Source organism: Aulonocara stuartgranti (assembly GCF_965226115.1).
Source record: "Aulonocara stuartgranti genome assembly, chromosome: 20".
NCBI classification, from domain to species: Eukaryota; Metazoa; Chordata; class Actinopteri; order Cichliformes; family Cichlidae; genus Aulonocara; species Aulonocara stuartgranti.
The window spans coordinates 28,563,416-28,575,061 of record NC_138956.1 but is presented as its reverse complement, the minus strand read 5'-3'; positions in this window follow the sequence as shown (position 1 = coordinate 28,575,061).

The window sequence follows — 11,646 nt, the reverse complement described above, 5'->3', positions numbered from 1 at the left end:
CTTATAAAGTTTGTATCTGTCTTGTGTGAAACTTGTATGAAAAGCATACAAGAGTGAAAACAGATATAAGAGCCCTTGGAAATGTATATAAATGAAACTTGTATGTTTTGGATACTTACTAAAACAATATATGAAAGTGGCCACTTTCATGAGTAAATCATATAAGCCTTATATGATTCACTAGATGAAGTAAGCCAAATCTTATGCAAGTCTTTTAAGTTTTTCTATTTTTTTTCGATATGGGAAGATCCAGAGTGTGTCCGTGCTCATGTATTGTGTGTGAGAGCGTTTCAATAATAATGTCCCTTACAGTACATCATAGACAGGCACCAAGCAAATGGTGGACACCAGAGGTGAGGGGAACCATTAGAGCAGGGCGATATGACTAAAAATATTTATCACGATATACATTTGAAAATTTGCGATAACGATATAACTGATGATATAATTGACACTAGACAAAATACTTTACAACATCACAATTTTATTAGTGCAAACAAAAAAACATCTATGTATTTTCACTTAAACAAACAGCTGTATTTTATGTGCATTAAAGTTATATAAAATTTAACAGTGCAAATGCAAATTCCTTGCTGACAGTTTACCCAAAAGGCATTTCCAGTGGAAATTGGCCGATATAGCCTCAGCATAACCATGTATAATATCCACAAAACTTAAAAAGAGGTTATACACACACACAATGGTAATATTATGTTGAAGCACAGTACGTATCACTCCGCGAGGCTCCTGCCTACGGTAGCTGTAATGCTCCGACAATCCATCTAGCGGTGCGGGTTCGTAGCTTAGCAAAGTCGTACTAAAACATTTGACAGATTTTCGAGCGCTGTGTACATAAAATCGTTTCGAGGTCAGTAAACACAACCAGAGTTCATACATAAGGCACACGGGATTATAAGGGGCACTGTCGACTTTCAGAAAAATCAAAGGATTGATTTTAAGTGTGCCGCATTTTCCAAAAAACACGGTAATAACGACAGCCCGCTAGCATGCTCTACCAAAAATAGTGCTTTGTTGTGTATCTGACGGACGAAAGCCAAACCAGTTCCACACTGAAGTTGCAGCAATTTTACAAGCCAATTCTGGTTCATCAGAATCAGAATACTTTATTCATCCCGAGGGAAATTAGGGTTACAGCGAGCAGCACGCTAATGGCGCATGCGCACTTACAAAGGAACCTTCTGACCAACTTTACACAAACATCACATTGGGCAGACATGTCAGAAAGGTAGGCTGATAGGAAAAAACAACGAAAATACACTACATGAGGTAAGAGGAGGAGAAAAAAAACTCCACTCAGACTGAGCTCCTAGTGGGAGAACAGTTTGATAACAGAAAAAACACCTCAGCACAAAAGCACATGACTATCAATACACCATAGAAACACAAGACAAGCAACAGGGGCGGGTAAAGGGTGAGAGAGAGCCGGTGTAGACAGCGCATCCGGTCCTGCAGCATCTGTGCTGGTCCAGTTGACTGCTATCTTCCCCGGTAGGGCACAAGCATCGAAGGCGTTGGAAAGGGAGGGGGGATGAGTGAGTGCTTATCAGTGTAAGTGTATGTGTGTGCGTGTCCATAGTTTAGCTGAGACAGTGTCCTTCGGCCTATCAGGCTAAGTAAACAGTCCTCCAGCCAATCCAGGTGTCCTTGCATGGGATGGGAAGAATAGCCGTAACACAGTCATTATCAGGGAGTGATTGTTTGGCTCCAGCCTTGGGCCTGCAGCTGGCGCCGTGATGGGGATCCGCAATGTTTATGTTGGTTTTGTTCATTTCCATGCGAGCAGCCCAGGAGAATTTTTCAGGCTGCTCTTTAACACTCCGACACTGGCCTCTCGATCTCCCGTTGGAGAGCCGCGAGCCTCCCCATGATGGTATCAAACTTCTGTTCCATGGTGTTATCGTTCTTTTGATTCCGAGACCTCACAACTGCAGTGATCCGTTCCGCGATGTTTTCCAACTGTCGCTCAAGGGTCTCATTTTGAGCAGGCCTCTCTCTGATGTTTCCCCTCATACGCTCAATGGTGTTGTTTTGAGCCTTCACAGCAGCTGCAAGCGTCTCCAAGGTGTTGACCATATTACGTTCGTTGTGAGAGGTTGCGCCTCGTTCCATTTCAATTCCAGCGGGCAGCCTTGGGGGGGGTTTGAACAGCCGGTTCCGCTCTCTTATTTCTCCGATAAACCAGGGCTAAGCCAACTCCGATCAGCATGAACCCTGTTATCATGGTTCCGAATAGGTAGATATCTTCAGCGTCCTCGATCAACAGTCCCGCCAGGCACATGATCCTCCAGTTCTGCCACCCGTCCATCGTGTATCCGGCAGGGAAAGTCCCTCCAGGGCACTCAGGCTCTCCCGAGCCCAGATTCTCGTTGAGAAAAGGGTGTCAATAGCATTCAGAGACCAGTTGATCATCCGTTTCATTCAACGATCCACGTTCGCCCTTCACATTCTCCGTTGCCGTCATGCTTTTTCCGCCATGTGCGTATGAAAACAAAGGCACTGCGCATGCGCGTTTTACCCATATTCTATCGCGATATTTCATTTTCCTATCATTGCCCAACATTATACCGATATTACTGTGAACGGTAGGATATTCTGGGAAGATGGCGGAGTGAGCGGTTCAACTTGAGTGGGCTCCGGGGCTTTTCCTGAAAAGAACCTCCTTTATGTCTTGACCGCAATCAAGTAAACCGGAATTAGAAGCAGACTAGTTATACTTCATCTCTAAAACTCAAAAACGTCCTCCCTGTGTTTCTCTCCGTCATTCTCGGCCACCTTCTCCGAAGCGGCGAAATGGCTAACATTAACAAAGATCATGGCTACCACCTAGCGGCTCTTCGACAGGCGTGCGACGAAGAAGATATTGAATGGATGGATCAGCAGCACGACTTATCACAAGACAGACCGCAAGCTGATCGACACCACACACCGGTTAAAAGTCCTGTTAAGATCTCCCAATTCTTTGAATCTTTGGGCTGAAGGAAGGACAATACTCGGTGTATAAATGCTCAATCAACAATCATTTATTTCCATACAATGAGCATAAACCATCCGGATGGGGAGACATGCATGCAGAGGGTCACAGCAAATCTCAAAATGGTGACTGGTTACTCAGCTTCTTATAGCCTCTAGTGGCCCCCACCTAGTCGTAAGAGCCTAAACATTCACATTCTTTCTCTGTTATGGCGCCTAAGTTATGACCTCGGCTCCCTGTCTTTCTGCTCTCTGTAAAGGTGGGGGTATGGAATGTGGTCTGTTTCTTCTATTATCGGCACAAGGTCCTCTACACACAACATTCTCTTCATGATTTAGCAGTCTGAAATGTCAAGAAACAGTGTAACACATTCACAGTAGATCAAGGGTACAGGGTAATGTACACCTGTCTAACAAATCCAAAAATGGTCACATTCTTTTAACCCAAAAATATAATGGAAACTAAGCTACATACACAGCACACAATCTAGACGAAAGGATATTATATGACCTACAGCAGTTACCATAATTCAACTATTTTAACTACAAATATAAGATAACATATGATAACAGAATAATCTCACAGTCCAAATCCTAAGAAAATGAAGGCTAACGAATCACAGACGCAAAACGAAGTTTCAAACACAGTTCTCCTCAACGCTATCCAAAAACTGGTATGTAAATTCGACACCCAAAGTGAACATTTAAAGAATTATGAATTCCAGCTGCAAGAAAACACAGACGCTGTAAGAAAAGTAAAGGAGTCTGTGGATGCTAATACGGAAGCTATTAAATCTGTGGTGGAAGATGTGAAACGTATTAAAACGCAGATGGCGACGCTGAAAAAAGAGAACGAGGCTCTTCGGGAAATGTGTCTGGAGCATGCTAGATACAAACGGAGATGGTCTTTGCTGCTAACTGGCGTTCCTGAAAAGGAGGGGGAAAGCATGAGAGAAGAAATAATCAGAATTCTGACCAAGATCATTTCTGCGAACGCCGAGCAGCTATACAACACAGTGGATACAGTGCACCGGCTGGGTCAGAAGGGACGAGTTGGTGACAAACCCAGGCTGATTGTCATACAGTTTGCCATGAGAACTGTTCGAGACCTAGTGTGGAAGATGTCCAAGGAGGCGCAGTTCTGCAAGGAGAAGAAGATTCGGTTTAGAGAGGACTTTTGTAAGGAAGACAGACAAAGCCCGCAAACGTCTGTGGCCGAGGGTGGAGGAGGCAAGGAGCAGAGGGCTCAAAGCTTTCCTGAAGGACGGATATGCTGTCATCGATGGTCGTCAAATCAAAGAATGAAAGAACTTTATAACGACCTAGATAAGAAGGTATAACTGTTCAACTAAATTTAAGCCGGTAACTTGCTCAATGGTCCTTAACTTTCACTGGGTTTATTAGTTAATAGGAGGTAAAACGTTCCATTGCCCTACTCTAGTTATTACAGCACTTTCAAGCTATATTCAATGGTTCTTTCAATATTTTCTTTAAATGTTCGAGGTTTAAGAAGTAACATAAAGCGTAAAGCGATTTTTCTTTTTTGTAAGGAACAGCCTAACACAAATTGTTTTTTATTTCAAGAGACACACAGTAGTAAAGATGATCATATATTTTGGAGAAAGCAGTGGGGAAGCGGTGATATTTATTTATCTCATGGTACCTCTCATTCAGCAGGAGTGGCTATTTTTCTACATCGTTTTAATGGAAGAGTTATTGATCATAAAGGTGATGAGGAAGGTCATTGGTTAATGGTTAACATAGAGTTGGATGATACTAAGTACATTTTAGTAAATGTTTATGGGTTCAACAATAGAGCTAAAAACCGGAAATTAATTTCTGATTTGAAAAAAATGATAGAAAAATGGAAGATCATTTATTCAATTGAAAAAGTCGTTGTTGCAGGTGACTTTAATATGGTACCAGATGAAAAACTGGATAGATTTCCAACTAAATATAACTCTTCTCATTTTAACCAAATAATAATGGATTTCTCCTGCACCCTCAACCTAATCGATATCTGGCGTAACTTAAACCCAGAAAAACTGCATTACACCTGGAGTAATTCTGAGCGCTCTCAATGCTCAAGACTGGATTATTGCTTAATAACTGGTAGTCTCTTCCCCCTATCATCCAACTGTAAGATTCTTCACTCCCCTGTTACTGACCATTGTGCCATAACACTTTCAATCTCCCCGGATAATAGATTATCAGAACCGAAGAATTCTCACTCGAAGTTTAACAGTAACCTCTTAAGAAGCTCATCTTTTTGTATAAAAATTAAATTCTTAATAGGAGAGGTAAAAGCAATGGAGGATTTTTCTTCTACTAGTAAATGGGAATGGTTGCCAGTGAAGAAGGAAAATTAATGGCTAATAAAAGGAGACAGAAACAGGCTGAAATCACCGCAAAAATAAGTTCATTGTGCAATTTATCACATCTGACAGAGGAAAACTCTATAGAACTAAACCAGTTGCAGTACAAACTAGATGAACTTTATACAGACAAAGCAAAAGGTGCCTTCATTCGTTCAAGGGCTAAATAGATTGAGGAGGGGGAAAATAATTCTTCTTATTTCTTTAACCTGGAGAAAACTAGACAAACAAAAAAAAACTATAATGAAGTTACAAATTAATAATACCCTGACTGAAGACCAACAGACTCTAAACAACTATATTACCGAGTTCTTTTCAGCCCTCTACACTACAAATTATTCCAGTTCGGAGACTTATTCTTTTTTTAGCTCTATCCATGGAAAAATTCCTCAAATTGACACACACTTTAAAAATCTCAATGAGTCTGAAATCACTTTAACTGAATTGGATACTGCTGTTTCCCAAATGGCGAGTGGTAAATCACCAGGTCCCGACGGAATCACGATTGAATTTTACAGATATTTCTGGAGTGACATTAAAGATCTATTACTAGAGGTGTTTAATGAATGTGTAAATAATCAGATGCTATCTCCAACTGAAACGAGGAATAATTTCTTTACTTCCTAAACCAAACAAGGACTCTATTCTTTTAGATAACTGGAGACCTATCACACTTCTTTGCTGTGATTACAAATTGTTAGCTCATGTCTATGCCAACAGATTAAAAACAGGAATAACTCAAATAATAGATGAGACACAGTCAGCCTTTATAAAAGGACGTCATATCCATCATCATACCCGTTTAGTATTAGATATGTTGGATTACAATCATTTAATTCCTCATGATAGCCTTATTTTATTTCTTGATTTCTTTAAAGCTTTTGATTCTTTGGAGCATAATTTTTTATTTAAAGCTCTGGAGGCTGTGGATTTTGGTCCCAGATTTGTTAGTGTAGTGAAAATGTTGTACAGAGATATGACAAGTAGTATTGCACTCAATCAAGGGTTTTCTAATAGTTTTAAAATTAATCGTGGCATTCGGCAGGGATGCCCTATTAGCCCGTTATTGTTTATTGTTGCAGCAGAAATGCTTGCCATTTATATCAAACTCTCTTCAGATCTGGAAGGCATAAACATTCTTGATAAAGAATTTAAAATTAGTCAATTTGCTGATGACACTGCCTTATTTCTGAGGAATGTAAATATGGTCTCTACTGCAATTAATAAAATTCTTTCATTCTCAAAAGCATCCGGCTTAACACTAAACCTTAAAAAATGTGAAATCTTAGCTGTACACAGCTGTAATCACAGTACTATTAACAATATTCCAGTAAAGAGGAGGTAAAATACCTTGGTTTAATAATCAGTAAAAATACTAATGATCGAGAGAATAATAACATAACTCCTAGATTAAATGTAGTTAAAAAAATATTTAATCATTGGTTAACACGTGATTTATCCATATTAGGTCGTATCTTACTGTCTAAAGCAAGACTCATATACCCCTGTTATTCAATTTTTACATCTCCTAAAATGGTTAAGCTGTCCAATTCTATTATATTCAGCTTTATCAGGAAGAATAAAACACATTATATATGCAAATCACAATTAGTTAAAGACTATGAAAATGGGGGCTTGAAAGCTTTAGACTTTGAATCCATTATTGCTGCATTCAGGCTCAGATGGATAAAAGACTGCATTTCCTATCCTCAATCTATGTGGTACCATATTCCAAACAAACTCTTTAATAAGGTCGGGGGGTTAGATTTTCTGCTCAGATGTGATTATGAAATATCTAAGATTCCTCTTAAGTTGTCTAGTTTCTATAAGCAAGCTTTGAATTTTGGGAAACTAATTTTCACCCACAATTTTTCACCTCACAATTCTGTGTTGTGGAATAATAGGGTTATAGTCATCAATAAGAAGTCCTTATTTAAATCAGACTGGTATGATAGCGGTGTATGTTTTGTTGTTGATCTGCTTGATAAAAATGGAAACTTGCTATCTTATGAAGAATTTATTGATAAGTATAAAATAGACATTTCATTTAATAATTATAATAAGATTTGTAAAGCACTACCCACACCGTTGTTAAATCTTATCGTAAATACTTTAAAGTATTCACTAATAAGAACATGCTTACCTTCACTGACGATAGGTAATACCTCAATAAAGGACAAACAATTTAATAATAAGTTAATCTCTAATACCTTTAAGCAAATGGTATTCTGCAACTACAATGTCAATGTCAGACATGACCTTGATAGCATGCTGAAAGAAAAGTCATTTTCTTTTTACCTAAAATACCCACTTGCGCCTAAAATGAAAGAAACACACTTCAGAATCATATCCGGCATTTATCCAGTTGGAGAACTCCTGTATAAAAGGTTTAATTTTGAGGCCGACTCTTGTGCTTTCTGTTCTTCCGATCCAGAAACACTAGAGCATCTATTTTTTACTTGTCAGTATGTTAATGCTTTTTGGTTTGAAATACACTGTTGGGTTTCACTCAGAATTTCCAATATACCTTCCTTCACATCTAAGGATATTCTTTACTTTATGGACAATCTGGATTCTGAAATCTCAGATGTTGTCAATTTTGTAATAGTACTATGTAAGTTTTTTATTCATTTATGTAAGTGGAAGAATGCCTCTCCTATGTTTACTGTCTCCTTGAATTACTTTTGTCAATATTTTAAGTGACTTAAGCTTATTTCAAATATGAACAAAAAAAACTGCTGTACTATACTGTAAAATCACAAAATACTTGCTATTCTAATTTTCCTTCCTATGTCAAAAGGTCTATGTTCCTTATTACTCGACCCTAGAAACTTTTATTTTCTCCCTGTAAAGTTATGATGACTTGCTGCACCATCTTTATAATGTAAATTGTTACAATTCTGGTCTGTTTCCTTGACTTGTTTTGTATATGAAAATTTCTTTCAATTAAAAAAAAAAAAAAAAAAAGTGAACGGTAGGGTATGGCCCAGCCCTTGGAGCCATCAAGCTGAAGAAGGTTTCCTCTACAGCTTGGTTATCCTATGGATGGGCACCAGCAGGCCAAGCAACAAGTACATGAAACAGCAGCTGATGCAAAATCTTGGATGGTATTTTTTTCAGTTTTTCTGTCCCATAGTACAGGTTTAGTGCTGCTGGAGGTTTTTAGCACCACAGTCAGTGAACTCCACACCTAGTGCACAGGCTCACACACAGCAAACATATTTCTGTGAGGTGATAGTATTTAAATGACAAACTACTGATTTTCCACTCCCCCACTCTGCCCACAGGGAGCTTTCCCACTGCTTGTCATCAATCATCAGACTCAGAGGGCCACTAATGTGTCCGCTGCAATAGACAAGAGTCTGCACCCTCTCAGAGTCTCTAAAATCAGATTCTAGCACGATTAAACAACACAGTCGAAGGAGACGTTTCACCTGGTAAAATTAGTCACCTGGGTTTTGTCCTACTTTTCTCTGGACTACCTATAAAACATCAACATTACATCTAGTTGACTTATTTTTTAAGGTCTAATACCAGCACAAAGTGGTGTTTTTAGAGAGAAACACTTTAGAAAACTAAACTGAAAGCTGGAAATGTACTTTTCACTATTCATCAGAGACTTTCTGCATCTGACAGATTAGAAAATATATCCACAACTCAGAATTCCAAAGAGGAATACCATCCTTTACACTAATAATTCCATTAAAGTGATGTCAGTGTGTCAAGGTGTGATATATGAAATCAAACATCCCTTTAGTAAAATGAAAGGATTAGACTAATAAACGTTTGTAAAACTGGGACAAGAGTGTGTATTTTGTATTTTTTTTAAATAGGAAATACTCTAAACACATGCTTTAACATTTAATATTCACATTGTACACAAATGTTGTGTTATAGAGTTTATATTTCCGATATTCTAAAGTGTGCCTCAATGCGACATGCGCATACACGTGCAGGACCCGGCTGCAAAATGACATCCGGCATAATGTTGTTCTGCGATTTGACCATCTGTGGATATGAATACGACAAATTATTAAGCCGCTTTCGTCGCATCTTCTTTCTGTTTTTAAGGCTTTCATAATATTGAAAGTGAAAAAGACCGGCAAGCCCGGAAGTGGACGGTCTCTTTTTAGTCTTATTTAATAATATCCAAAAGCTGTTATGCCACAAATTGCGTCCTTCCACCATTCGGCATGTCTTTGGTATCTCAGGGATGAGTTCCCTAAGTTTCATGTTTATGCCACTCGGGCCAACGTGCGCAAACGAGTATATTATAAACCCAATTTGCTGTCTGAAAACAGTGTTTCAAAATGTCTGCCTGGCAGAATCGTCAAGGCCAAACGCCGAGGTCATGGTGAGTGATCGACCGTTATTTGTACTCCAGTTTTCTTAATCTGCTCAGACTACATACCACACTCCATCACTAATTATGTAAATTTTTATGTCTGTTGTTATTAGTAAATTACTCACTTGGCAGGATTGTATTATATGTTAATAATAATAAGACATCAGGGCAGGTTTTGAGTTCTTGGGTAACATTTTGCCATGTAGTAGTAATAATAATATTAATATGTGTATGGAATGAAGTTAACGGTGTTCAAAGAAGGGTTGGTTGTAGAAGCTCCGCCTGTATTTGTTCGTTAGGTCAGCTAACTAGGTCAGCGATCAGGCTAGGCTGTTGCCAAAGAGTGTTTTCTAACTTCAAGTCGACCCAGAGTTTTCCAATCTGGTTTTGAACTTGTTCACTTGAAAGAGGCGATGTTGAAAACATCAGACCAATTTCAAACATGGACAAATATACTGGCATATTGGAAAGATGGGACAAGATTAAACCCCCAGTACAGACTAAAAGCGCTGACAGATTTCTGTCATTTATTCCAGCAGCTTTTCTTTATCGTGTAGAAAAACTGAGACATGTATTGAGCTGAAGATATCGCACGGATTAAATATGCAGTTTACATCTTTACACTTACAGGGGAATTTTCCTGGTCCATATGTAGGACACCGTGTAAAATGAGTTTGACATCTGTTGTACTAGTTTCTTGTACTCAAATGGCTTCCAGCAAGTCTCAATCTACTAGAGGACATTTGGGATGAGAATAAGAGATTTGCATGGTTGATGTGCAGCTGACAAATTTGAAGCAATGACATGATGACAAATCTTAGATGTTTCCTGCACCTTGGTAAAACTATGCTGCAAAAAATTTAGAGTTCTGAAAGTTCTGAAGGCAATAGGGGGGTCCATCCTGGTACCAAGTTGTACCTAATAAAGTGGCTGGTCAGTGCATATCTTGTGTCATAATGACGAGGCTTGTTATCAACGTGGGCTCAGTGCAGAGAGATATTGAGCTAAGACTGTGCAAACAGTGACAATCCCATGTCTCAACAGTCTGAGACCAAACAGTGGGGTTTATCAGAGATGGAGTGGCCACCTGTTTGTTTAGCTAAATAGAACATAGGATTTCATGCTGGAAATTTTCAATTCAATTCAACTCAATTTTATTTACACAGCACCAAATCACAACAACAGTCGCCTCAAGGCGCTTTATATTGTAAGGTAGACCCTACAATAATACATACAGAGAAAACCCAACAATCATATGACCCCCTATGAGCAAGCACTTTGGCGACAGTGGGAAGGAAAAACTCCCTTTTAACAGGAAGAAACCTCTGGCAGAATCAGGCTCAGGGAGGCGGGGCCATCTGCTGTGGCCTCAGCTCATTCTGCCTTTAAATTCCTAAAATACACAAACACATTTGTACAGTCATTTCGCATGTAAATCAACTGGGTCCAGTTCTCTTGAATGGTGAATGGGAACACGTGATATCTGCATGTTACCTGATACCTGGTGCCTTTTAGAGAGCAGAGCTGTTATGGCATCACCATGTGTAGCATTTCCTGTGCTTGTGGGCATCCTTATTTTTTCATGTGGTATAAGGCGTGTGCTGCCACCATCACCTCCATAAGAGTTGCAGCTGTGGTACATGTGCTGCCTACATTACCTGTGGTACCAGAAAAAGAGGAAAAGTCAAACTGCATCATACGTTTAGTTTTTATGCAATCTGAACATAGAAATAAAAATTCCAAATATTATCAATGTAATCTTGGTTGTAGTTTCATATGGTTTTGTCATTTTTCTACATTAAGCTGTTCTGTCTTCAGTATCTGGTATCTGTTTGTCAAGCTCAGGGATTTCAATCCAAGCCTCTGACATTATTTTGACTCAGTATGCTCACACTGCTGCATCACACAGTCACGAGCCTGGAATTTGACCTGTTT